At 35.9% G+C, this 24,529-nt stretch overlaps 1 non-coding gene across 1 annotated transcript; it reads right to left on the bottom strand.

Moving 5' to 3' along the window:
• Positions 1–20,427: 20,427 nt before the first annotated feature.
• Positions 20,428–20,540, bottom strand: LOC148093896 (small Cajal body-specific RNA 11). Its single transcript, XR_015714160.1, has one exon.
• Positions 20,541–24,529: the final 3,989 nt, after the last annotated feature.

Raw genomic sequence — 24,529 nt, 5'->3', positions numbered from 1 at the left:
GTCACCAGCCTGCCCCCGAAATGGCAGGACTTTAGACGAAGAGGCTCTTCAGCTGTGGCCGACCAGGGAGGAGCTGACGGCTGTAGACGGTGGCGCACCACACTCCCCCCAGCTGGCCAGCAAGTTCTTTGGAGGGACTGGTGGTGCACGGCTGCTTCTATTGCCGCTGTGCTGGGCAGAGAAAGGTTTCTGTTGGCAAGGAAGAAAAGGGAGGGTGTTTGGTGAAAATAGAGAAGATGGGAATTTTTTTCACAAACTCAGAATTCAAGACAATAAAATCAAGGGTCTGAGAGAAGTAATGGAGGGGAAATTTGAGTGAGGGGAAAGGAAGTCCAGGCCTTATGGGTATTAAAACACAGGAGAAAATGGATAAACGAGAGGTTTACCGTTTGGATGTTGATGAGAAAAATCAGAAGGGGGCATTGCCTGTCCCCACCATCTCTGAGCCATCTGGCCACGCTGGTTTTACTTGCAGCCTTAAAGGGAGGTGTGGCAGTCTGTGGAGCTGCACCTTCTCTTTCCTCCTGATCACGGGAAGTAAGCAGTAGCAACGAGCAGCTGCGAAGGAGCCAGTGACTCTTGGTCCTGCCTGATATTTTAAACTCAGGGCTGGTTGCTAATGTTTCTGTGGCCATATTTTAATCCTCTTAGCTGACTTAGAAAGACTTAAGTCTGAGGCTTAACAGAGCCTGTCAGAGTGGATGGGCTAATGTAGAAAAGGTTTGCCATTCTCACATACAAGATATGCCAGTTCTCTAGAGTCTTAATTTTAACACAGGGCTTAACATCTCTTACTTAGGTCAGCAACTAATTCATCAGAATTAAGAGGAATGAACAGGTGCGCTTTTCTGTGTAATGAAAATGTTAGTAACAAGACTGTTTGCATGCACTGTAAGCAGAAACTGAGATCACTTGAATAGTTGCCATGAAGCTGATAGCCTGAAAAGGGGTTTTCCTTGCTTCTTTACAATCTTAGGATATCAAATATCATATATACATATATGTTTCTAAAAGAAAAAGTATATTGTTCTACAAATTTCCATTTGCAGTTAACAATATATAATTTATGTCTTCCTATGTCAATAAATATATATCTAAATTATCACTTTTAATGTTTTTGTCATAATTCATTTAACAAATCCTCTGCATTTGTATACTTATTTTATTTTTTTATTCTATATTTTAAAAACAGTTTTTGGTGAACCTCCTAGTCCCTCTATGCCTAGGAACGTACACAATTATTTCTTTCCATTAAATTCCTGGAAGTTGAGTAGATGAATCAAAGGGTCTAAATATATTTTAAGTATTAAGTTACTGATTTGCTCTCCAGGAAAGCAATGTGAATTTATCTCTAAGAAAAGGACATGTAAGAATATCTATGCTCTTACCAGTATTGTATTTAATCATTTATTCATGTCTGCCTATCTCACAATTGAAAAATATATCCCCTTTTAAAGTGTTTTCTTTTATTATTAATGAAGTTGACTATTTTACCATGAGTTTATTAGAGATTTCTTCCCATTTTTTTGTGAAGTTACCTCCTCATGTTCTTAGTCCATTTCTCTCTATATATGTTTGTCTTGTTTTTAAAGCATTTATATATCATGGACATTTGCTCTTTGTCTTAGTTTATGTATATGCTATCTTTTTTCAATATTTTTTATGTAAAAATTTGTATTTTACATCAACTTTTAGAAATAGAACTTTTCAAACTCAAACCGAACTTTTTTTCTTGTTTTTAGCTGTCTTCATGCATAAAAAGACTTACCATATTTTAACATATGTATTCAACTATATTTTCTTATGGTATTTTTATATTCATTTTTCATAGTTAAAACTTTTATTACATCTGAAATTTATTTTTGCACTAGGTGTCAAAGAAGATGTCTGAATGTACTTGTTTTTCAATTAAGGAGGCACTTGACACAGTAACATTTTTTGAAGAATTTATTCTTTCTTGTTGACATATACTTGGTATGATTCTGGTCTCTGAGTACACTTATATTAATCTGTCTCTATATTCCACCCTTAGAATCATAATTTAATTATTATAGCTATACAGTAATTTAATTCCTTAGAGAAAGAATGTTTGTTAAAGCATTTTTCTTTCATATTGTCTCATTAAATTTACAAAAATTTTGCAATTAAAAAAAATTATAACAGCCTGGCCTGGTGTGGCTCAGCGGTTGAGCATCAACCTAGGCTCCAGGAGATCAGGGTTCGATTCCCTGTCAGGGCACATGCCCGGGTTGTGGGCTCGATCCCCAGTCAGGGGCGTGCAGGGGGCAACCTATTGGTGGTGCCTCTCTCATCATTGATGTTTCTAACACCCTCTCCCTTTCCCTTCCTCTCTATGAAATCAATAAAGATATATTTTTAAAAAATTATAACTCAAACTAGCTTAAACAAAAAACTTAAGCTCTTGGAATCTAAGAAAGTTTTGGCCTCGCTTTGAGGGAAACATCAAGACAGCTAGGCCTTAATAACAAGGGAAACCAGAGAAATGCTGGTAACGCTTTCCCTCCAGCTTTTGGCTCTGCCTCGCTTGACACATCCGCTTACTCTGTCACTATTCTTATTCTCATGGCAGGGAACATGGCTGTTGGCAGCTCAAGACTTTTAAGGCCTTCAGTTTTTATCTCTGGGTTATGGGACTATTCTGACAAAGGACACATTTAGCTCAGCTTAGGTTAGGCATCTACCATCTTACATGGCTCATTCAGGAAAGTACCTGGGGAGATGAATACTGTTGGCAGGAAGTTTTGTAATGATTATTGGAATGCATTAGTAGGTTTGCAAATTAGAAACAAACTGTTTTGAATTTATGGTTATATTGTGTTTGGTGAATATTTGCACAAAGAAAATGCAAAGTGATAGCGGCTTACTCTTATTTTAATGATGTAATGAACATTGGTTTGCTGTTGGAAAATGGATCTGCATGGATGGTTTAAATGTCTGGACAACATGCTTAGTATTCATTATAAAGAATGTTTTGAACTGTGTGGGTTTGGTTTGAAATCCAACAGCTTTTTATGACAGTGGACAGCCTTGACCTGGCCACATCAATTAGGCATCCAGATTCTACTTGTGGTTGAGAAAACACTCCCTACATATAAAACTGGAAGATAGAAGGAGGAGATAGGTGGTCCTTTAATATTTTATTTATTATCATTATTTAATATAATAAACAAGAAAATTCAGTTTTGTTTAAATTAACCCAAAGAGTTCTTTTTAATCATGACTCCCACTTTACTACACATGCCATGATTCCTTTACCTTCAGCAAGTCCTTTTATGTAGCTGTCATAACATTTATTCACAGCCTAATTTTATCTTTTTCCTTAAATTGTTTATCTCACTTCCTGACCTTGATGTTGATGTCAGCTTCACTAGGTCACAAAAGAGAAGTTCCTGATTTTAAGTTCAATTTATCAGTTTTTCTTATATGGATTAGGCTTTAGGTGTCCTAAGAAATCTTTGACAACCCAAGATTACAAAAATTTTTCTCTTATGTTTTCTCCTAGAAATTTTATAGCCTTAAGTTTTACATTAAAGTTCCATGATCCATTTTGAGTTAGTTTTTAAATATATCTGTATTGATTTCAGAGAGTGGAAGGGAGAGGAAGAGAGAGAGATAGAAACATCAATGATGAGAGAGTCGCCATTGATGTGCACGCCCCCGACTGGGGATCGAGCCCACAACCCGGGCCTGTGCCCTGACCGGGAATCGAACCAAGATCTCCTAGATCCTAGGTCGATGCTCAGCGGCTGAGCCATGCCCAGCTGGGCTTGAGTTAGTTTTTAAATGGTGCAGATATGTATCTAAGTTAATTTTCTTGCATATGAATGTTCAAATGTTGCTTATTTGTTAAAAAATCTAATTGCCTTTGCATCTTTGTTAAAAACTATTTGTTTATATAAGTGTGGGTCTATTTTTGGACAGTCTGTTCTGTTCCATGGATATATTTGTCTACCTTGATGCCTATGTCATACCATATCTTAGATTATCATAACTTCATAATAAGTTAAAAAAAAATAACATGAGCCCTCCAATTTTGTTCTTTTTTAAGTTGGTTTGGCTATTTTATATTCTTTATATTTCCATGTGAGTTTTTAAATGTTTGTCAAATCCCAGCAAAAAATATAACAAAAAATAAAAGGAAATTTTTGTTGGGGTTTTGATATGATTACGAATCATATGATCAACTTGAGGGGAACTCACATCTTAATATCAAGCCTTTTGATGCACAAACAAGGTGTCTCTCTAATTATTTAGGGCTTCTTTACTTTCTACCCAGCAATATATATATTTTTAATTTTCAGAGTCCAAGTGTTAATTTCTATGTATTTTTTATCTGTAACAAATACCATTAAAGAAAATACAGTCATGATACCAATATCAAATCCTTAAGCCGTCTTTCATATTTCTCTAAAAATGTACTCTATTTGATTGAAATGCATACTTTGTGTTTTGGAGGTATTTCTATTGCTTTAAACATATTTCTGTCAACATGTCTTTGTCCTAATATATTAACCATTTTCTTGTTCTTGATTTCTGCAGCATTTCACACAATCTATTTCTATTGAGAATCTCGACACGCTAAATATATATTCCTAATTTATCTTTACATCATGTATTTCTTGAAGTTAAATTCAAGAACCTAGCAGTTAAATAGTTTAACAACTTCTCCAGCTTCACAGCTGGTCATCAACCAAGACAAGTGTAGATGTGCAATACCTGTGTCTTTGAATTAGAGGAACCCATGATTATATTCAAGTAAATTAGCTCTGAGTTTTATTCTGTGTTTTAAGAACCATGAAATAGGGCTTTAACCAATTTCTATATAAAGTCAGTTTTTAAGAAAATATAACAAAATTTCTAAATATTGTATCAGTACTTAAGGCACAGGATAACATAAATGTCTTAGTAACCCAAATACTGTAGCACTTTAGATCCATGTGCTCTATTTGCATTCTGTCACTGAAATAAATAAGCACATTTATCTGTTTTGCAGTCCAAGCATTATAAAGTAAAAAATTTTCTCATTGATTCTCAGAGGTGGTCACTCAAAAAGCCTGTAATAATTACCATGTTATTTGTCAAAGGGCAAAGCCCAAGTTTATGGCCCTGTGGACTAGTAGGTGGTTTTGAAGGGATTGATATAAATTGTGTAATCATCCAGATGTTTTACTTACAACGCTGTTTTTCCCCCCCAAAGAAATAAGATAAATTGAAATGGATACTAACTAGTACCTGATTAGTTTAAACTAGATAAGTAGCATAAATTTCAACTGATTTCAACAAATATTTATAATATCTAGCTTCTTCAGAAGTCCAGTTTCAGCAATTAAGCAGAGTCAAATATTTTAATATGCCTTAAGTTTCCAATATTATGCATTTTGATAAAGATTAAATTTTCACCAGAAATGCTTTCTGTTGTATAAATTTTAAGGTAAATACCATTTTAGGTTGCAACATCTTCTGATGATTTTTAAGGTAATGTTGATTTCACCTTTCATGCAGAAAATGACTGTTACTATGAGTTGACTAAGCTTTTTGTTGTCAAAGGTTATTGCTATTTTTACACCACCTTGCTATGCCAGTAAATGTTTCTCACTTCATTATCAAGCCCAGGCCTTTATAATATCGCTTAATACAGGATGAAAATATTTGTCCACTTTTGGTTTGGATGTTTGTTAGAATGAATGATTGTGGGGAATCAAATGTAGTTGTTAAAAAGGGTTTTCACTGATGAATAACATCCCTCACAGCTGTGGGTACATGTATTTTTTAATAGGTGCATTTATTTGATTACCATCAGCCATTTGTAGCATGTGCCAGTTACTCCCCATCAACTGACTTAAAAAAGTAGTTGGTAAGCCAAGACTTCTCAGATTTTCTGAGCAAGAATGAGTTCTATTTAAATATGAATTCATATGTATAAAATATTTTAAAAGTTCAAAATTATATTTTCAGCATTCAGCTTATTTTAAAGTAAAGGATTGACTAACTTGGATGGTTTTTATGTTGCTTTTCACTAAGTTAGAAATGACCTAAATGACCTATTATTAAAGAAACTTATTTTTAATAATTAGACACTGCATTTGTTTACATGTATACTTCAGAGCCCCTCTGAAAAACTAAATTCCCACATTTTTACTTTCCTAAAAACAGTGATGGACTTGTTCTAACCAGCCTTACTTGAGTTTCCTTCTAAATTGCTTTCAGGGCAAATGACTTGAATCACCGCGTTGTTCAGACTGATAGTATATGATGATTTAACCCTCAGAACGCCAGTGCTGTGTACTTTGGCTGCACTCCAAGTCACCATGAGATACACATAGGGCATACTTTGTCTGTGCTGAAATCATGAAAACACTGCAATTTCAGATTTTGTCCTACCTGCTCCAAAATAATAAACTGCCCTATCTATTACCTTTACTCATGAGCCTATAAACTGTTCCCCATGGTTCCTTTAAAACTAAATTGGGAATGTGTCCTTTCAGTGAATATTCATATTAATGTGTGGATTTGTGTGCTGTTGTTACATTCATTTTAGAAATGGATTTTCACAGGAAACTAGCAATGTTTCTATGTGAAATTTGGCTCTAATTTTGTGCTGATAATTCTTCCTGCCTCTACTTTTTCTTTGAGCATGTAAAATTGAACACACAATTACTTATTTGTACTCAAGTTAATAAGCAGAGTTTCAAGCCAATAGCTTCCAGTATAAGCAAAGCAGTCTCTTTTGTTAGCACTTGAAGCCAAACTACATGAAGAGTAAAATTTAAGATTATGTTTGGAAGCAGTTTTAAAAGAATCTTATGGCTACATTTACAACGATCAGGTTTAAACCAAAGGACTTGCTTTGCTGGAGGAGATTTGGGAGACAAGGACACATGAAGCCTCAGTAGTAAATCATTTTAACATAAATAAAGTTTAAAAATGTTTAAATTCAGTTTAATGGATTTTTTTAGTCTACAGAATACCATATTGTCTATCAAATTACTTCATGATATTTCTCCAATATTTCAGTAGTGAGAAAACTAGTTAATAAGAAATATTAGTTTTGAAGTTTAGAAAATGGAATTGAAATATATTAGCAAATTGAACAAAAGAGATAAATATTTTTATTTTTTTTAAGTTTTAAGAGTTTATTTGAGCAAAAATCAATTTGAATTGGGCAGTGCTAAACCAGAAATGATTAAAAGTGTTCCAGAGATAGGTATTTCTAATTTTCTATTTTGATTCCTTCATACATACTTAACATTTTTATAGCTATAATACTTAATATATTTTGGATGTCATATTTTAAAACTATCCTAAGATCATTTGTGTGTATGTGTGTTTTTATATACGTAGTATCTAATCTAGATATCACATATCTTTTGATTGGTCATTTTGAAAATTAACTCATAAAACTTAAAATGTGTGTTTTTAAATATGTGCTTTGATGACTACTATAGGTCCATAAAGAATAATGTATGCATTTATATATGTATATTTACATGTAATATATATGCTTTGTCTCGGGGTTTTCTTTTTAAAATATATAGAAATATATAAAACTGACTTAAATTTGCTTCTAAGGAGCATCATATTTTTAAAAATAATGTAACATAAACTATCATTTATTGAATGCATATTAAGTCTACTTTTCAAATGAGACACAGTAAGTTTCTATGGTCTCCTCATGATCTGTTATTCAACCACAAAAAAAGACTACAAGAGAGAATGCAGCAGAGCAAAAGAATAATGTTTGTTCAGTACTGTGGTTCTCGGTTCCCAAATATCTGGCTGACCTCTTGATGCTTCAGGGTTCAGCATCTGAGTAGGAGGCTCTACTTCCTTGTGAAACCATCCAATGGAATGAACTTACCCTTCATCTCTCTGATGTCTGGGCCTCTGGGCTTGGTATCAATGGTCAAGTTAAATTCTTCAGGCCAGCGCAGGCGTGGCTCAGCGGCTGAGCATCGACCTAGGGTCCAGGAGATCGCAGTTCGATCCTGCGTCAGGGCACATGCCCGGGTTGCGGGCTTGATCCCCAGTCGGGGGTGTGCAGGAGGCAGCCGATCAATGACTCTCTCATCATTGATTTCTCTCTCTCTCTCTCTCTCTCCATCTCCCTTCCTCTCTCTGAAATCATTAAAGATATATATTTTAAAAAATTTTCTTCAGGCTAGGAGGACTAGAGCCAGCCCTCACAGGCATTCCCCCAATTAACAATTGTGGACAGTCTTTCATCAACCAAGAAAAGTAGCATCACTGATGCTAAAAGAACAAAGATTTTCTAGAAAATAAATTCAATAGTGTTAAAAACAATAAAGAGATTTGAAAAAGAAGGGTAAAAAAAAGCCATGCAGCTTATTGACTTGAGGGTCATCCGCAAGAATTTCATAAATCTTTCACAATAATGATTTTTCAGCAAATACTATTAAAGGTTTTTGATTCATTTGCTGGTGCAATTTCAGCAGAATAAGGTAGTGAACATTATACTGATAGCAAGGCGTTACGACACTTGGAAGGCAGAAGCTGAACATAGTTGTCAAACTACTTGTTTAGGAAGCTTTGAAGTAAAGGAAGGAAGAGAAAAGAGAAACTAAGAAAGACTGGAGGTTCATTTAATGAGCACCTACTACATTTAGAAACAAAATGTAAATTGAAGAAATAATAAAATCATTAGTGTCTACTTTAAGAAAAAATATTTTTGATAAGTTTGTACTAGTTGTTTTTCATTAAGAATCAAGGCAACACAAACGAATTCATTTATTCAAATTCTTTTTTTTTTCTTTCTTAGCACAGAATAAGAATTTACATTTCTTAGAGTTTATTCCCTAGTGATTGTCAATGGTGGTTTTTTTTTAAGCCGGTAAAAGAAAAGGCTATTCCTGGGAGAGTTAAAATCTTGCAAGAGGAAACTCCAGACCAAATAACCCATGCACATCTATACTTCACTATATTGCAACAGATGCTATTGTTGCAAAAGCAATTTTGATATAGACGAGAGTCTTCTCTCCTTTATTCTTCTGGAGATTTTCCTCTCTAGGGATTTGCATCTCAGAGGCATGAAACTATAGTGAAAGGAAGCTTAATTCTTTCTGTATTTTTGTCTTTTCTCTCTTCCTTTTTTCTCAGCCCAACCACCAAATATTTATGGCCTGAGCACTGGGCTAGGTGCCAGGGAGCAAGAGATGAATAAGTTACAGTCTCTGCTATCAAGGGGTTTACCATTGAGTGGGAAAGATAGAATCAATAAATACATGAGTTGTTTTAAAGGTTTGTAGGTTTTTAAATAAAAGTATACACCTCTAGGGAAAAAGGAAAGAGACAGTTGTTTATACGTAGAGGTATCCGACAAATCTTCACAGATAGAATGATGGTTATGATGATTATGAGCTTGTACTTGCCAAGTGGACAGAGTGAAGGAATGGTCCAGATCAAGGCAGCCGCACAAGAAAAATGAAGAGATTTGAACTGATAGGTGCATGCCAAGTGGTTTAAATAGTTTGAATATGGCTGGGATATAAGATGTGAATGTGGGAATAGTAAAGAGAAAAGCACCAAAGAGGTAGATGAAGGCAGATTTAAAAAGCTTTTTCATTTTAGAAGTCTTGAGTTTGTGCTAAAGAGAATAGGAGCAGAGAAGGATTTCTAGTTCATTTTAGCAATATCATTCTTTCAGCCATGTGGAAGATGGTTTCTAAAGAGGTCCATGTAGAAGAAAGGGAGACTCTTTCAATAATCCAGGCAATGGTGAAGATGTAGACCAAAGCTGTGTCTCCAGCAATAGAGGTAGAGGAATGAGCACAAAATGAAGATTATTTGAGGAAGTTATATCCACACCAACTGAATGGAAGGAAAAGGGGATATCAAGAATTGTTTTCCTTGTGTCTAGCAAAGTTTATGCTGGGGAAGGGAGATTGAGCCAACTTGGAAAAAAAGGCATTCATTTCTTTGTATGTACATTTATTCATTCAATAAACATTTGTATAGCACCTGCTCTGTGTCACCCTGGATATGAAAAGAAAATGAGCTGACCCATGGCCTTGGCTTGCAGATTTCACAGCATAATGGAAGAACATACAGGAACTACTGCAATGTACTTGAATAATTTTCATAATCGGAGTATGCATGAACTGCAGAGGAACATGGAAGAAACTAAGTGCTTGCGGTCAGACTGAAAAATGAATAATTTGCCATCGGAAGAGGAAGCCAAGCAGAAATGAATATAATTTATATTGAAAATTTCAGACAAATAAGGGAAACTGGGATGTTGAAGGAAGAACAAGTTATTCAGAAGGACCTGGGGGAAAGTATTAGAGATGAAACCATTAAAGTAGGAAGGTCATGGCAGGCCCTTTAAGACAAAATATTCAGGAGTTGTGGTGTGATCAGAATAGCATGTGCAGAGGAAAGAAGAAGAACTGACCTTGATGAAGCATGTGCTAGCTCTCTGATGAGTGTTATGTACAGTATCTCAGCATATGCGGCCAGAAAGGCACAATTTGGAAACTAAACAAACTTGAGTTCAGGTTCTAGATCGTTCTTATTAATTTTTAGAGTTGGACCAATGACTTAAATTCTTCGAGCATCTATCATTTTCATGTCTAACATGTAACTTACATGGTTGTTATAAAGAAAAAGATGTTGGTTGTAAAGTGTAGTTATATTTTTACTACTAATAAACATTATTAGTGCTGAAGTTCAAAGCCATGTTTGGTTCCAAAGTTAATGCATATGACACAGAACTTAATCTATCAGAATGTCGCAGCCCCTGGGACCACTTAGTTTAGCAGCGGGTATGTCACTTACTCCAAGTTCACCAAAGTTAACCCTGAAAACTACATGGGAGATATGATCAAACAAACTTCCTTTTTTTTTTTTTTTCTGCTGGATTTAGAGCATTGCAAATGTGAGTCTAGAGAACTTTGTCACCTTTTGCCACCAAAAAGCATGAACTGGCCAAGAAGTAAAGTCAAATATAGAAGGAGGCTGAGTCAGAAATGTGACAGTGAGTCCTGGCTTAGCTGTACCTGAAATTAACTCTACACACTTTTCTAGGTAAATGAGCTAAATAATAATAATAATCACAATAATACAAATAACTCTTCCTTTGGTTTAATCCAGCTTGAATTGACTTTTCAGTCATTTGTATCCAGGAGTACTGAATAATAAAGTTGGAATTAGCAATATAGAATCTCACTTTGGAATAGCAGTAATAGAGGGATGGAGGGATTGTATTTAATAAGGGAAAGAACTAAATATTAGAAAGTAGAGATAGCTCATGTAGATTGCTTGTTATAGAAGTTGAGCTATTATAAGAAAGTTAAAATGGAGACGTGCCAGAGTGAAGGCAGAGTTGAAGAAGTATTGATTTCTAAAATGTTTACAGGTTAAGGGAAAGGTGCCAGTTGAAAGGAAAAGGTTGGCACTACTGAGAAGAGTGGGAATAATTAATGAATGAAAGTTCAGGCAGAGGCAGATGTGATGAGTATTTCTGTTTCCATGAAATCTCTAATAAGGCCTAGAGTCTGCTCAGATGGCAAATTTGACTAAAAATGCTCAATTCTTTTTCATTTAAAAATTTTCTTCTTTCAGCCAAAAACACCATTTTCTGGTAATTCCCCCAAATGACTAACACAAAGGGAAGGAGGAGAAGCACCCACTGTATGTTCTCTAGGCCTTTTAGAAAACATGAAATTGTTCCTTTGGCCACATAGATGCACATCTACAAGAAAGGTGATATTGTAGACATCAAGGGAATGGGCACTGTTCAAAAAGGAAGGATCCACAGATGTTATTACCATGGCAAAACTGGAAGAGTCCACATTGTCACCCAGCATGCAATGGCATTGTTGTAAACAAAAGTTAAGGTCAAGATTCTTGCCAAGAGAATTATGTATGTACTGAGCATATTAAGCTGTCTAAGAGCAGAAATAACATCCTGAAATGTGTGAAGGAAAATGATCAGAAAAAGAAGGAAGCCAAAGAGAAAGGTACCTGGTTCAACTGAAGTGCCAGGCTGCTCCACCCAGAGAAGCTCACTTGGTGAGAACCAGTGGAAAGGAGCTTGAGCTTCTAGAATCCATTCCCCATGAATTCATGGCAATATAGTGTAAAAAACAAAACACAAAACTCTGTACTGTTAAAATAAAAGTAAAAAATAAAATTTTCCTTTTTCTCCCCAGAATATCTTGTTATATTTTTAATGTCTCCTCTAATTTCCCCTACTTTTCTAAATCACATGAAGTCATATAACACCCCACTCTTCCACCACAAAAACACATGAAGAAACAGAACTAAACGGAAACTTCCTAATCAAACTAGTAGAGATTTTTATGGCCAAAGAATACCCCAGAATAACAGAGGACATCTCAGCACCATCTTCCAGGGTTTTAAGATTCTGTTCTACTTTTTTTGCCTGCAATTTTGCACAGCCTGAGCACAAAAACAATGGGAAAGACGATTACGTCAAATGTATGAAAAAATGGCAGGAATCCAGTGGGAAAGACGTGCCCTCCACTTTTGGCAGGAGAAGTGGAGGGAGGCAGTGGCTTTGTAAAGTGATGAGTCACACTCGAACGGAGGCTCTGGAAGGAATTAGTTCAAGAGAAGGCTGGAGAGCTCCCTGAAATGTATGAGTGCCTGAGGCCATTAACAATATGTGAGTGATCATGGCCAGACAAAGGAAACCCTGAGATCCCCAGCCTTTCTTTCTGAAAGCAGCAGAGGAAAAGCCTCCATAGCTTGTGGTGCCTCTGTGCTGGGTAGAAAATCATAGCCCTCCTTCTGTTCGACTGAGAAAACATTTCAGGAGCACCACTTTTTAGAAAACTTTATTTTGCCCCAAAGTGCATAACATAGATTTTAAAATGGTAACTAGATAGAGAAAGCCATGACTCTGAAGAAAAGACTGATGGGCTCAAAGGTCACTGGACCACAAAGACAGGGTAAGAGATGGGCAAGAGAGGAGGAACCTGTTTGTTTAACTCTGAATCAATCAACAAAAACAAGGAAGCCTCTGACTCACAGCACATGGCTAGTATATGGATGAACCCCTAAAGGAACCAGGCAAAGAACAAAACTAAATTTAAATGTCAAGCTTACCTATTGAACAATATCAAATGCCATGTAGCAGCAATCAAAATTTTCCAATTCTTGTGGTAATAAACTGCTTACCTTGAGCAGAGAATGGGCCACCTTTTTGCAATATTAAAAATATTTTAATCTACCTATCTACCTACCTGATTTCTTTCTTTCTATCTATCTATCTATCTATCTATCTATCTATCTATCTATCTATCTATCTATCTATCTATCTATCATCTATCTATCTATCTATCATCTATCTATCATCTATCTATCTATCTATCATCTATCTATCATCTATCTATCTATCTATCTATCTATCATCTATCTATCTATCTATCTATCATCTATCTATCTATCATCTATCTATCTATCATCTATCTATCATCATCAACTATCTCTCTATCATCTATCCGCCCTGAGCAAGGGAGCATCCTGGAAAGGAGTCACACACATTAGTGTCCTTCCACAATGCCAGGTTTGTTAGGGGAGACCTCCCCAATCAGCCAGTAGAGTCACATACAAATTACACACAAAAAGGGGGAGCTTATGAGATTGAAGCGAGCAGAGTGAGGGTCCAGCATGAAGTCCCAGTCAGTGGTGGCACCTGCAGGTGAAGAGGTGGGCATCAGTCTTAAGCCAGGCAGCTAGTGGTGGCACACATGCGGTAGAGTGGACATCTGGCAGGGCTCCGGGTGTGACCCAGGGTGTAGCCAAGCTCAAGTGCTGGGTGGTTGGAGCTCTCAGTTCTTACAGTGGAGGTCCCAACATATCGGTATCCAGATGGAGTTTTTATCCAAGTGCCGAGACTTGTGATTCTGGGCATTCCCAATCCCTCCTAAGGGCATTCTTCTTACACCCCATTACCTCAGTCTTGACAAAACTGTCATGAATGACAGTGACTCCATATTGGATTGTCAAAGGTGTCCCCAAACTGCTGTGCTCTTGCTTTATTATCTATCATCTATCTATCTATCTATCTATCTATCTATCTATCTATCTATCTATCTATCTATCTATCTATCTATCATCTATCTATCTATCTCTATCTATCTATCTATCTATCTATCTATCTATCTATCTATCTATCTATCTATCTATCATCTATCTATCATCTATCTATCATCTATCTATCTATCTATCTATCTATCTATCTATCTATCTATCTATCTATCATCTATCTATCTATCTATCATCTATCTATCTATCTATCTATCTATCTATCTATCTATCTATCTATCTATCATCTATCATCTATCTCTCTATTCTATCATCATCTGTCAGCTATATTCCTGATCCTTTTTGTGGTACTGTTTCATGGTAATTTTATAATTCAGAAGAGCAGAAGTAAAATTTTAGTTTTACAACAATAAATTAAATTTTGAGCTCATGATATAGAATAATATGACTCTTTGTTATACTCTTGAATGTTCAGCTATGACCAGAGAATAAAAAGAATGTTCAGCTATGCTCAGAGAATTAAAAAAAGTTAGGCTTCTGTGGGCTGAATTATCAAAATGTGACCTAAATCCCCACACACTGGTTTTAAAGTGAAGTGCCATGAAATCAATAAAATTCGCAAGTAGGTGATGTAACTAAGTTTGTTAATTGGTTCACAGAGTATTCGTTCCTAAAGTAGGTCACTTTGCTTCTAAAGCATTAAATGATAGATTTAGGAACAGAATATTGGTTCCGGGCCTTCAAAGTGTATAAAGAACCGCTAGTATAGAGGCAGAATGCAATAATGGCGTAACACAGGTTCAGAGTGTGCCAAAACATCACCGAATTTCTAGCTGTTATAATATAAAGCTTACTTTTTTTTTTTTTTCCTTTCAAAAGAAAAAAATATACTTGAGATAAGAAAGGAGAGAGAACCCTCCTAGTTCTGGGAGCTTTGAGTGAAGGCACAAAGCCTATACACCCCAACTGTGAAAAAATGACTTGAAAATTTCATTATTCTGCTTTCACTTGCTTAAGAGAATAACCTCGACACTAGATTAATGGAAAATAGAACTGAGTTTCCACACACTGTAAACATCTCCACTGTGTGACTAGAGGACGTCAGTAGAGCCGGTGATCTGAGGCCAACAGTGGAGTGTGAAGGCTCGTCCCCTAAGGACAGTGGAAGTGAGGGGGCTTGTTTGACTTTGACTTTTCAAAACTGCCGGGGAAGAGTGTTCTTTGTCTCCTGCCTTTTGAAAGGAGCTGGAAGCTGGAGGTACGTGAGAGCTGATTGTCTCCAGTCTCCCTTCGCATGAATATCCTTGGCCCTTTGCCTTGGTTTACTTTACACTTTGTATTACCTCATCACTCTTATTTTCCTCTGCTGTTCTGCCCTGAAGAGCTTTTCCTGAATGTGATTTTTCTGTCTCTCCCTTCAGAGCTGACCGTACTGAAATCTAATAAAAAACATCAAAAGGCTGCCCTCAAGGGTCGGATAATAATGACTTTTGCCTGGGAATTACAATCTGTTAATAACGCAGTGCTTCTGAGGGAGCCTATTTTGAAAGAGCCCAATACAATATATTTTCCCATTCTACAGATTTGAAAATCAGGGTGTATAAAAGAAGAAGGAAATAATGATTCTAAATGATTAGATGCCAAAATATTATAGTAAATAAAAATAGCTGACAATGCCATTTACTGTGTTCACTGATACTGTGCTAGGTGCTGGGCTTTTTAAATATGTCAATTCTAATTCCCACATTAACTTTATAAATTAAATGGCATTGTTTCCATCTGCTGCTGAGTCCCAGGGCTAAGATTTGACCTTCAACCTGTCTCCTTCCGAAGCTTGGTCTTTGTCACGTCACACAGTGTCATCTCCCAATTGAGATGATAATGTAAGTTGTACATTAAGTTTTCAAAAACATTTTTATCAACTATTATGTTATCCTCCTAATAATCTTTGCATTGAATGGGGTTTATTAACTTTTCCTTACAGGTAAAGAAACTGAGACCATGGAGACACTCTTATCTACTACAAAGGCTAATCACATTATAGGAAATAGAACTCAGGCCATCTGTGTCAAAATGCGTTTACATTAGGTCACATCTCTATTTTTGAGTGTTTATTCTGGGCTGGACCCAAAGCAGCGAAGGTCAATGATACAGGTGTCAGGATTTCCACAAATAACCACATAACTTTACGTGACATTACTAAAGCTGTGGGCAAAAGGTGCTATTAGATACTGGAGAAAAATGCAGTTGTAAGTTTCCTGGGAGCAGGAACCCTACGTCCCCAACAGCTACAGAGCGCCTGGCGAATGAATAGCTGCTGTATGAATGCGGAATAACTTGACATTTACAGACTAAGAGAGAGCTTATTAATGAAGATGAACACATAAAACCTGAACAGACAACACTGGTTTCTAGTTAGCACTGTAAAGCTGCAACCTGTCAGCTTGTCTGCGAGACCCGTTGATTAAAAAAGAGAGAGCACACCCACCCCCCTTTCAAAAGGCTTCACTAGGAAAATAAGGTCTGAGAAAAATTTTTTTTTTCAAATTTAAATCTGTACATCATATCAATTTTATCTCTTCACTGAAAATTCCGCTCGGCTTAGCAGTGGTGTCTCTGTCTTTGGATGCATTCAAAATGGCTTTGTATCCCTCACAATATGTTAATGCTTTTGCCCAATAATTAAATGTTCTTGAGTGTCTACGATGTGTTAGTTCTGTTTGTAAATACTGGAGATATAACAGTAAACAAAGTAGAAAAAAATTCTTTCCTCACGTATGGTATATTCTAGTGCAGGAAGAGAGAATAAAAATTAAATGTAATGTCAAATGGGGGTAAGAACAGTGAGCAGACCAAACAGCACAGCGAAGCGGGGGGGGGGGCTCCCATGGAAGCTCCCCCACTGCAGCGAGGGGGAGGCCCGCGCCAGTGGCGGGAATGCGGAGGGGGTAAATCTGCATCTGTCCCTGCCCTGAAATACCTGTCTCGCTCACCTAGGAGCCGGGCCCTTAGGTTGCGACTGCCTTGGTTGCTCTCTAATGCCATCATTTATTTTGTGTTTGTATTTCATCAAGCTTTCTGAGTTACTCTAGGTGAGAGATTCAGTCTGCTATCAACAACGCACTTAGAGCTGAGTCACAGAATATGGAGTTTTAAAAATGTGAATTTATACCCTGTGCCCCTTAGAGAGCCACTTCCCGCTTTAGCTGTTAACATTTAAATCCACCCATACAGAAGTTAACATTTTCTTCCTAAAGAGAGAAAACATTCTCTACACTATTTGTTCTCACCGTTGTCTCACGTTCCTGCTGTATACTGTGCTTCTTTTATCTTGAAATGAGATAGACTTTGCAGTTTTGAAATGTGGTCATTCCAATTTCTGTGTATGAGGCAAGGTGTCAGGTGTGATATTTTAAAGCACAGTACTAAAACAGTATGTATGTTTGGGTGTTGGGAAGGAAGCTGGGGAAAGGTTGTAGAGGCGGCTGGTTTTTTCGGTTCTGTGTTCTTGAAAAAACCTGATGGTAAGCTAATATTTTAATTGAAACTATAATTTTCATTTATACCTAGAAAAGAAAAAATCAAAGAGATAGGATATGTTTAAAACATCTGTTAGTGTATGATTTATAAAGGAAACTATATAATAAATATACAGTTAACATTATATTGCATTCCTGAAAATATGAACTCTAAAGTAGTTTGCAGAGTTAAAAATCATTTGCAGTGAATCTGTGTTTTATATACATAGTAGTTGCTCAAGTTCTGTATTTTATAAATGTGCTTTTAAACCTTTTATTTATTGGCAGTTGATTTTTATTGCTATTTATTTAATTTGTATTGCTATATAGTTGCTAAATTTCCATAACTTCAATAAGAAAGAAATATATACTCAGCACTATAGGATTCACAATGAGAACTGAATTAGTTAGAAGTCAAATGTCTTTGAAAAGGAGAAATTGATAGTAACTGTCAATTGTGATATGTTTTTAATCCTCACAAGTCTATAATACAGATCTGGTTCCCATTTCACAAATGTGGAAATTAAAAAGCAGAGTTTTAATAACCAGTTTAAGATTGTTACATGAGTATAAGTGGAAGAGTCCGGAGGAGTTAAAACCATTTTGCAGAGTGCACACAACTGCTCCCAGTTATTCAAACACTGATATGGGTTCCTCCGTCAAGGAATTTGGCAGACGTCATTAAAGCCCTTCATCAGCTGAGCTAATTGATCAGGACAGTATCCTGTGTAGGCCTGAATGAATCTGAAGGCCTTTACTTTATGTTCAGGTCTTCTCTGAGTGAGGACCTACCAGCTGTGGACAACAAGCCCCGGCCCTGAGAGTGGGTCCCAGCTGGCCCATGACCTTGCTCCCTGCCTTCCTGCCTGCAGGCCTCCTCCTTGCTCCTCCAGCCTCCACAGTTACATGAATGGACATATATTTGCTCATCGATGTGATCTCTTACTGGCTTGGCTTCTCTGGTTGAACCTTGACTAATACTCTTTCCTGCCCTGCAAAGCTAATACTTAAAAATTGGATCTGACCTTGGTCAAATTCAAAATGGAAATACAGGGAGAGAACAGCGAGTTTAAAAGTAAGGTGGAGGGAGGGGAGAGACAAGGGTAGAGTCTTTCTTACTGAATGTTTATACCTAGATATTGAAGCGCATCTTTAAAAAGAGTACTTTTGCTGCCATTCGAAAAACTCATGTTCAGTAACTTTTGACATCTTTTCTACAATTATATGATATTAAATAACTATAATTAGTAGGTATCAGTATTGGGTTAGTAACAGTAGGAGGTATGACATATTAACATTTTTCAGTGTGAACACTTTGATTTTCGATTATAGGGCAAAAGTTTTGCGGCTGTTAGATTGGTTCTTGAGAATTCTCAACAGATTAGTGTAAACTGCTCTTCTGAAGGGCATTGTCTTATAATCTGCTCAATAGTATCCAAGCAAAACACTTTCCCTTTTAATTAATGAATACTGGCATACAAAATCTAATAAAAATATTTTTAGGGACTGAATGTTTGTGTCCACGCCAAATTCATGTATTGAAGCCCTAACCTCCAGTATGACTGTATTTGGACATGAGGCCTTTAAGAAAGCAATTAGGGTTAAATGTGGTCGTTAAGAGTGAAGCTGTAATCCAGCAGGGTTGGTGTTCTTATAAGAAGAGGAAGAGAGACCACAGTGCTCTCTCTTTCCACCAGTGCGCAAGGAAGCGGCCATGTGACATACAGCGAGATGGTGGCCACCTACAAGTTAAGAAAAGAGGCCATAGAATAAGACCTACCTTGCCGGCACCTTGACCTTGGACTTTCTGGCCTCCAGAACTGTGAGAAATAATTTTCTCTTGTTTAAGCCACCCAGTCTGTGGTATTTTCTTATAGCAGCCCTAGCAGATTAAGAAAAATGCTAAACATAAAAGATAGGGTTTGATTAAACATTAGTTAATTAATAAATAAATATTATGCACTTAAGTATCTCAAAAAGCATATACTACAAAAAAAAATCTTGTAAACATTTTATTTTCCTAGGCTTGCACTTTTAAGCTATAGTAAATGCATGCAGAAAATGTAAGCATAATAGATTTGGAAGGAAAAAATAGTAGGCTTTGAAATCTACAGCAATGAATATAAGGCCTCCACTTGTTGATCTCTAATGTGAATAATGAAGGAGATGGTAGATTCCTTTCTGTATTGCTGAGGTTGTTGGCTGTATTTTTGCTGTGTGTCTTTTAAAAGCAAGTATATGTGATAAGATCTGGTGCTCTCACTAAAAGAATTTGACAATTGAAGGAAAAAGACCCCAGTTAGGGACTATAGAAAGTTGTAATCGCATTACCACAAGGAGAATCTCAAACCTTTAACTCACTTTTTTATATCCAAAGAGGGCGGGGGAAAAGTGGCTCCTACAGAGCAAAATCCAAGTTAATTATACCTTCACAAAATATTCTTCCTACTCCCACTTATGTCCTCTTTTATTTGAAACCTATCTTTGTCTTGCTAAAGCGGTTAGGACAGGTTTCATGTCACACAATTATTTACAAATTGTTATTAAGATTTAATGCATGAACATTTAGATTAGAGTATAAATAGAAAAGCATAGTTGATTAAATAGAATAAACATATGAGAATGGTTTAAAACTTCTCTTTCAAATGTCATGAAAGACTCTATTTAAAAATGTATTTTCCTTTTAAACAAAATCTGAGTAGGAAAAATTCTTCAAAATATTTATGATAAATTCACTTTTTGGCTCATCAGCATTACTTTTAAAACACATGCACACACACATTCAAACTATTTTACTTTTTCTTTTCTTAGAAATAAGACTTTGCCCAGAGCCAATGATTTTTTTTTTTTTTAATTCTAAATTGTCCTCTGTAAAAGCCAGCCCTATTCTTAGGACAGCCCTCCTGAATTGAGAAGGAGACTGTTGTGTCTTGCCAGACTCCTCTGAGCCAATGAATTTTAATTCCCAAAGATTGGATTTGATGTGAAATCTAAAATTCTGGACATGCAAATTGCCTCTAAACTCCCATTCTTGGTTAAAGTTATATAATGCTTTAAAAGGATTTGCTACCTTTATTGGTACTGGGTTGTTTTTTTAGGTCATATAAATCCAAAATAGAATTTAAAATAGTTAAAAATCCTAGCGATGGTGATTAACCACCATAGCTAGCTTTACCTACAACCCAGATCAGAACTCTTTGAAACTCTTTTAATGCACTGAGTGACTCAGGATTCCAGCGAAGGATCCCGTGCAATGAGGTCTTCAGACATGCTGGCGCTTCCCCCTTTCTCAACCATCTCTAGCTAGAACTAAAGATGAGCTATGTTGTGCTCATAGGTAGACACATGATGAGTATATTTTTGTCTAGATGAGGACATTTAGGAAAATGAAATTCTAAACAAAGTGCTTACTGCACTGCTGATATTTTTGTTGTTGACGGTAATGCTTTAGATGTTCACTTTTGTTGTTGAGCTTCACCCTTGCTTTCCCCCCAATACCCCCCTTTTCTTGTACTTCTCCTAGGCTGGCCCAATTTTAGAACTGGCTTTCTCATTAACATTTCCTGTAAAAAGTGGATAGTTATCAAAGGCATTATAAAATTTAACTTTTCAAGTTACAGATTTTATCTCAGTCTTTTAATTATAAACCTGAAGATTTAATCTGATTGGGTTTACACTTTGTTCTAGACTTGGAGATATAGCAGTGGACAAGAAATGAAAAAATTAAATAAAATTTTCTACCCTCATGAAGCTTCTATCGAGTAAATGTGTGTATCTATATCTTTACATAAAAATAATTTGTATTAAAAATAGTCTGTTTTTAATGCAATGTACATGAATGAAGATACACACATCTCTCTATACAAGCAAAGGGAAATTGCTGGTCCCTGAATTGAGAGTGAAAAATAAGTATCAGTTTTAAATAAAATGACCAGGCGCATGTTTCCCTGAGAAATTGGCATTTGAACAAAGACCTGAAGGGGGTGCCCCATGTCACAGAATGCTATTTTGTGACAGAGCCAGAAAGAATTGGGACAATAGTTGGTTTTAATAGATATAGAAGTAGAATCTTAGAAACAGCACATAGCTTTTTTATTTTATTTTTATTTTTAGATATATCTTTATTGATTTCAAGAAGAGGAAGGGAGAGGGAGAGAGAGAGAGAAACATCAACAATGAGAGAGTCGTCGTTGATCGGCTGCCTCCTGCAGGCCCTCTACTGAGGATCGAGCCCGCAACCCGGGCATGTGCCCTGACCGGGAATCGAACCATGATCTCCTGGATCCTAGGTCGATGCTCAACAGCTGAGCCACGCCCGGCCCGGCCAGCACATAGCTTTTTGATGTACTTGACAGAAAAGTATGTCTGTCTTTAAGAGAAAAGTAGAAGCATTACCAAGAGTTGGAGGGTTAAGAGTTCTTTGCTGTAGGAAGTTGCTTTGAAGGAAATAGATGCAATTGTTAAGAATCCTGGATAAAACAGCATTTTAAAAACACATTTTATTTTGTTTCATTATTTAATATATTCAGAAACTAATGTCAAACATTTTAGAAAAGAAATCAGGTAAGTCTCTCTGTGTATATTAAGAGAACCTGTGGCTATTTGGTAGCAAGAAACAATGGAAAGCGGATGGTCCAGAACATAGGGTAGAGGTACAAATAAAAATATGATCTGGAAACAAGGGAGATTTATTGAACATAAAGAAAAAAATGGGAGATCCAAGTCAAAGCTCTGGTTTTAATTATATGTAATATTTAAAAGTAAATGGAAATAAATAAACTTGTGGAAATATACTGTGAGGTAGATTATTTCACTGATGACAGGGGAGTTTTATTAAAAAATTCCTGGTACCAGAAAGAAAGGGGGTGGGGAGAGGTAAGGGAAGGTTAAAGGGGGGATAAATGGTGATAGAAAGAGACTTGACTGGGAGTGGTGAACACACAATACACTATACAAATGATATATTATAGAACTGTACCACCAAAACCCATATAATTTTTTTAACCAATGTTACCCCCAATAAATTCAATAAAAATAAATAAAAACTAAAATAAAAATAAAATAAATAAAAAAATAAAAAATTCCTGGTATACAATAGTATTTTGGGATATGCTTCATGTAATATAAGAGCATAAAAATTCACTAAGGATATTATGCAAAAAGAAGAAATAAATTTTCAAATAAATTTTTTAAAGTAAAATGTGGTAGTACACCATCAGCATAAAAATCTACTCCTGTGTTAAATATCATCAACTAAATATTATCCTGTATTAATGGAATGAATATAACAGTATAGCTGATTCCTCCAATACAGAATCTGAGCAAATCTGTTCAAACAGATGCAGACACATACGATTTTGAGTTGCTAACATATTCATGTAGTTCAAACATCATAAAAATATGAGAATATTCTTGGAATGAATTTTCTATCTCACTCTTGTAGCATATACTACATGCTATTTTACACCTTAAAGTTCTTGCCATTTTAATCCATTTGTAAAGTACTTCCTCGTTCTTTTTTATTTTTTAGCAATTTAAAAGTATCTGATTGTGTGGATATACCATGGTTTATGTAATCAGCCCTCCATTCATGAAAATTTAGGTGGTTTTCTTTCTTTCACCATTATAAATAATGTCGCAATGACTGATCAAGTACATATGTAATTTCACACATGCGGTAATATATGTCTATGAGTAGAATTATGATGACAAAGAATATACACATTTTAATTTTGATAAATGCTGCCAAATAGGCTCACTACAGATAGTTATTAATTTACTCTCTCAGTAAAAATCATGAGAGGTACTATTTCGTTATAGCCTTGATAACACTGCATTTTGCATTTAGCCTTTCAGGTAGGTGCAAATTTTGCTTCACTGCTGTTTAAATTTGTTTCTCTTAATACATACCTATTTGCGTATCTTCTTATGAATTTGAGAGATATTTCATTTTAAGGGAACCCTCTTTTCTTATCCTTTGCCCATTTCTCCATAGGAAGAATAGCCCATTGTCTGAGATATGAGTTACATTCTCCCTATGTGTGTAATATGAGTATTTTGCTGATTAATTAATTAATTAACTGATTTATTTATTTATTTTGCTTATTTATAGGGTGGGCAAAAGTAGGTTAATAATAATAAATAATACAATAACTAATAAATAAATAATAATACAAGAAAAACTCTGTGTTTCACGTGCTCACAACTATAAAGACACTTTTGCCCATTCCTGTATTTATTTATTTTTGTCACTTGCATGTTTTGTTTTTTAACTGAAATTTATGGCTTCTGAATTTGTCATAGAGAGAAAGGCTCTCCCGACTCTGAGAGGAAGTATTCTCCATGATTTCTTTTCTCCTAGCACTTTTCAGGTTACACACACACACACACACACACACACACACACCACAGTCTGTCTGTCCATCTCCTATATTTATTATTTGAAATTTACCTAGGAATGGGCCCCATTTTATCTTAGTTCCCATGTCCCCCTAGCTGTCTAAACAGAATTCAATGAAAAATTAATCTTCACTGAGGTAAGATGCCCCATATTCTTGTGCTAAACTTCCAAGTGTATTTGGGTCTGCTTATGTTCTGAGCAATCTGAATTTTGCCTCACTTCCATTTGTTGTATTGATAGCAGGCTACACTTATGTTGCTCATTCTGCCCATGACTTAGTCTTCACTTTTAATTCTTATCAAAATTTTTTTGCAGTTTATCTCTGTGTTTTGTTTGTTTTGTTTTGTTTTTGCATCGGGCTACCACACCCATCAATTACTATCACATTTCCCAGCACTCCATAATGCTCATTAAGGCCAGTGCCAGAATTGTCCAGTGCACCCTTGGTCAGTTTTAAGCCCCATGCCTTTGCTTGAGCTTTTCCACCTACCTAAAATGTCCTTCTTTTTCTTCTCACCCTATACAAATTCTACTCAACGTCAACGCCTAATTCAAATCTAAA

The sequence above is a fragment of the Miniopterus natalensis genome, chromosome 2, assembly GCF_054644295.1.
Source record: "Miniopterus natalensis isolate mMinNat1 chromosome 2, mMinNat1.hap1, whole genome shotgun sequence".
NCBI lineage: Eukaryota > Metazoa > Chordata > Mammalia > Chiroptera > Miniopteridae > Miniopterus > Miniopterus natalensis.
Note: the sequence above shows the minus strand (reverse complement) of the source record. Positions and strands in the feature narration are given on the sequence as shown.